This window comes from Octopus bimaculoides, chromosome 1, assembly GCF_001194135.2.
Source record: "Octopus bimaculoides isolate UCB-OBI-ISO-001 chromosome 1, ASM119413v2, whole genome shotgun sequence".
Lineage (NCBI taxonomy): Eukaryota > Metazoa > Mollusca > Cephalopoda > Octopoda > Octopodidae > Octopus > Octopus bimaculoides.
Genome location: NC_068981.1, coordinates 11,164,412 through 11,170,177, shown reverse-complemented (window position 1 = coordinate 11,170,177; position 5,766 = coordinate 11,164,412).

The window sequence follows — 5,766 nt, the reverse complement described above, 5'->3', positions numbered from 1 at the left end:
TTTTGATGTTTCCTCGATTTTTTGAAGTGTTTGAAGCCATTGTAGAGATATGTATCATATGTATCACAAAAATCTGGAAAACAAAATAAAAATTGATTATGTGTATGGTTACGTGAATTGTCGCAAAATTATAATGATGTATATCTCAAAAACTAGAGGTGGTGAGTGAAATCAGTACCGAAAATTAGGCTAGAACAACTATTTTTATGTCTGTCTCAATTTCTCTGTGAACCAGTATTATCATTGAATGGAAATCATTAAACAACCAATCAATGTAGCGCTTCATTTGTGATGACGGTGATTTTGTTTCTACCTGTCTGATTCTGTATGAGAAGATCTCTAACCTTAACCCAAACCCTAAAGTCTTCCCGTCGTGTCCATCTTATCCTTTTATAAATCTGGAACTGCATTTTCTAAAGTTTCCATACTCTTATGGTAGTAAATGAAATTTTTCCAGTTGAGAGTAAAACATATTTTGCCGTCGTGAACATTGACGTTCTTGCTTTTGTTGTTTATGCCACTTCAGACTTAATGGACAGAAGTATGGTGAACACTTCAATGACCAAATACGATTCACAGAATCAATCTCCCGCGTATAAATGCCTTGTGTCTCTGCTCATTTCACAGTGACCTATACTCCAGCACACAGGGTGAGGGGTTGCACAAGGAATGGCTCATTGGCCTCAATATTTCATATTTTCATTGTACATACTGATTAATAACGCCAGTTGTTACTATTTCGCCTATTGTCAAGCATGATCCATTCTACGTACAACAAATGGTAACCCAACTGCGACTGTCATTTACTAATTCTTACATATCATGTAGAATGTACATGTGTTGTGGCAGCTTTTCCATCACGAATGTATGGCACATACTACTATTGCGCGAAATCTCAGTTTGTATAATTCCAGTAAACTTTCACATCTGAGAAAGAAAGTTTTTTCCTATCTGATTTAAGAACGTGTAACATTCTGAGATCCAGGCTCGATTACATAGAGATTTTTAATAAGAAAATTTATCTGAGAATGTAAAATCTAATAAATATATTTCAGCGAGCAAAGTCAAATTTATACGGTTGTTGTTACAAGCTAACATTAAAGTTCTGTGATAAAACTATGATTTTTTTTTTTCTCTTTCACTGATAAGATGTAAATTAATTCAAGGATTGATAATACCGTATTGAAAAATATGTAATACATTAGCAAATATTCTGTATCCACAAACCGTTTTTTTTTTCTGTAATAAACAGATAAAACAGATATACTTCAGGACACAAGGTTAGTAAGATAAAGAAAATTCCCATGGAAGTTAAGTTACATATTTACATATTCTGGAGAGCTAGCTACACTGGAGCACAATCAAATTTCATTATCAGAAACAATGGAACACCTACACTTGTCCACACCCATTCGTTCATTCAAATCTGTACAAAAAGATTCTGCTTTGCGAATTTCTAAATATGGAAGTACGTAGTTCAAATTCTATTTCTCTCATGACTTCTGTGTATCATTCATAAACAAGGGTTTCAATTTCTAATCTAAACAGTTTCATTTTACTACTAGGATAATTACGCTCGAAAACATACCTTCTGTTTCTGTTTATGTCATCTTCACGATATATATATATATATATATATATATATATATATAATTCAAATTACGATAAACGTAAACAAACAAACGAAGTTTCCTTTAGAAGTGTTGAGATGTCTTAGGCAGTTAAAGAAGTGATTTTCAATTCTCAAACGCAGGATAATGCTAATAATATAGCCTGAACAGGATGAGCTACCTCTATTTTGCAGAAAAAAGTGTTGGCGGCCGGCTATGAGACTCGAACTCACACCTGCGTGAATACGCGTCGCGGTGCTCTAAGCCATTAAGCTAAACCGCCCTCATTTATACAAACCTATTTTGGTAGGCGTAAACTGAAAGAAAACTATCGTGTGTGTCCATATATGTATATATATGAGAACGCATAAACTCTTCGTAATCGCTTCTGCTGTTTGTATCTTTTTGTCTTGACATGGAGGAGAGTTGTAAATGAGGGTCACTGTCCAACAAGCGATGTTCTTATTCATCATCAATAATCTACTGAAAATATGTCTGCTCGTGGGGGAGTATGTGAGTTTTGTTTAGAAGCAAGTGAACCTTGAAATTGGCCTGACAGTGAAAGAAGCATTTAAGTTACTGCTCGAGGTCCTAGAAATAACAGACATAGTTGATGATAGTAAACACATCTGACAGCAGGATATCTTCGTCCGACCCAAGCGAGCATGGAAAACTAGACGTTAAAACAATGATGATGGAGATGATGATGATGATGATGATGATGATGATGATGATGATGATGATGATGATGATGATGAGGAGGAGGAGGAGGAGGAGGAGGAGGAGGAGGAGGATGGTGATATTATGCTGCTGTTGATGATGATGATGATACCACGTTGATGTAAGAAGAAGCTTAGTCTTCACTCGCAAGCAAGTATGACGTGGTACCTTGTACCTCAGTTGGTTAAAGCAGACATTCACGCTCTCACCCCACCCACTCACACTTTACCTAGCAGAGCATGGAGGATGTGGCTGCTGGAAAGAGGGGCGACTGGTATTCATTATTAGATAAGTAGATTGACGCAGTATGAAAGGAGATACCTTGCTCAAGGTGACAAAACGCCGCCCTGTACAAAAATTAAACCTACGATCTCATGATTCTGAGCCCAGCACATTAACCATTAGCGGCGGACCTTTCTTTTTTTACGACATCTAAGTAACTACTGAATATTCGGAAGATGTTGATATTTGAGAAAGAAGCTTGAATTAATAATCTGAAACAAAAACAGCTCCATATATAGGATTTTACTAAAACCAACAACAACGATTTAAATATCTAAAACGGGAAACTATTTACATACAAGATAAACCACATGACCTTATGAAGACACATTTGTATGGTTGGGCTGCAAATGTCAGGATTAGATTACGCCTGGCATTTAGATATCTGCAAATAAATTCCTTATCGTTTGAAGGAAATGTAAACGCTGAAGAAGCAATGTAGACTGGAGAACGAAGGGTATTTAAAAGCTCTGACATTTTGCATTTTTTTTTTGTTAATTTATGAGATATTGTATAGAAATATTAATCGGGAATTATGTTTCTGTGTATAATACTTGGTATGACTGGCTCTAAAAGAATGAAAGCTTAATACGTGTTTAGACTTTATATGTTTTCACAGAAAATTCAGTTGCGCACAGTGACGGGCCAGTTTCATTTCAGATGAGAAGCCTCTACGCGGATAAAACTGATCATTTGATGTCAAGAGATGGTCTTCCAGTTATGTTTATTTTTACCTCTTATACGCTGTTACTTGTTTCAGTCATTTTGATTGCGGCCACGCTGGGACACCGCCTCGAAAGGCTTTTAGTCGAACAAGTCGCTCCCACGACTTTTTATTGTGTTTTTTTTTTTAAGCTTAGCACTTATTTTATCGCTCTCTTTGGCCAAACCGCTAGTTACGGGGACGCGAACATACCAACACCGGTTGTCAAATGGTGGTAGGAGACAAACACAAACACAAACACAGCCACACACACATAATCACAAATACACACACACGCACACACGCACACACGCACACATGTATGTATTTGTAAGGTCAAATCGCAAACATTCCTCTCTTCTTGTTTTCGATTTGACCTTACAAGTGCATTCACTACTTGTAAGTCACTTTAAATAAAACCCTTGATTCAATAGCACTGTGTACAAACTCTATACTTGGAATGACCAATTTTTAATACTATTGGATTTTACTCGCAAAGTATTTGAATCTTATATGTATACCATTCTGCCTAAATAATGGATCTACAGATGCAATATCCCTGCATATCTCACATCTATTTTCATTCCTCCACTTCACTCTCTATTTCGTATCTTATACAAATTAACTATTGCTTAACCATTTTCTCCGAGTAAGGGATATATATATATATAAAACCCTGGAAACAGGTGTAAGACCTTCTATTTATAAATGTCCTAAGATCTTCACAGCCTTGGTTTTTTTATCTCATTCTGAAAAAGAATTATATATATATATATATATAATTGAAAAAAACTGGATTCAACAAGAAGGAATACGATGGACATTTATTTTCAATCACTACAATTGTTTCTACGCAACGTAGCTCTCCTGGCGTGCAACCGTTTTCCTGCATTATGAGATCAATGTGTGTCTCCCTAAGTTCAAATGCTCAGCTTCAAGAGCAACCTCTCTGTCTGTCGTGGCCTGAAGTTAGTAGTGGTCACTGAGTTTATGAAGGAATACTGTTACTGAAGGACCGTTATATATATATATATATATATATATATATATATATATATATATATATATATATATATATATATATATATATATATATATATATATGGCGAAGGCAGAGGGTGTATGTGTATGTGCGTATATCTATGTATCTTTTGTTTCCTTTCGGTATTTGGTATGCAAGATTGTTGGTGTGAAATCATGTGCTGAATCGTATTTCGTTATATTTTGGGTGGGTCATCATTTCAATAATAAACAGAAGCACTGGTGCTATTTTATATTGTATTATTCGTTCATTTCTTAACTATTTAAACATTTAACTAATCGAATTAGCCGTATAATTAATTCCACAATCGATTATATAAGTGATTAAATTATTAAATAATTAACGAATACTAAGCTAGTGAAATAGAACCAGTGATTGTGTTGTGCGGATCATTGGCTTAATGGCAGTCCCCAGGTACACATATTTTCTGTTATTTTACAGAATTCACTAAAGATTTTCTACTTTCACGACTTGATAGGTAATTCTACTTAAACAAAATATCTTAGATCACTAAACGTTAGTATAAATATTGATTTAAAATGTTTGCTCAAGGCCAGCAATTTTAGGGGAGGCTGCAAATCGATTGCAACGATCCCATAATTCAACTGATAATTATTTTATCGACTTTGAGAGGATAAAGGTCAAATTCGACCTTGGAAGAGTTTCAACGTATAACGTAGCATCAGACGAAATGCCGCTAAGCATTTTTCCAGGGATGCCAGTTCTCTCGGCAGTATAAATATAAGAGTATATCTTTTTGTGAAATCCCAATACTTATCACAAAATTACTTCATAAATTTCAAAATAATTTCTCCACTATATGTGACGTCAAACATTTAGAGCTAGTCTAGTCAAAGAACATCATTCGTTCCATGTTACTTACAACACATCTACACAGAAAACACAGACACATAATCGTACAAACCCACGACTAGATGCAATCATAAAAGTGTAAATATATATAGCAAAATAAATTAGCGAAATTATAATACGTATTAAAAAGGAAATTACCGAAATGATATATAATGGACTATAATAAATCGGAAAAGTTTAAAAGTAAAGACCTCTATACAATATACATTTACCAACATACTCATAACTATCAATGCAAAAACAATTTGTCTTCTCGGAAATGTAGATTTCTAGTTTCCTAATCTTGGATTCTAGAATTTTCTCATGTATATTCATGTCTATACATGTATATTGATGCATATAAATCCAAATATTGATGTATATATTCCTGCACATATAAATATAAATATAAATGTGTTTGTGCATGTTCGTATGTACGTGAATGTACATGTGTGTGTGAGTGTGTGTGTGGGTGTGGGTGTGTGAGTGTGTGTGTGTGTGAGTGTGTGTGTGTGAGTGTGTGTGTGTGTGTGTGTATGTGTGTGTGTGTGTGTGTG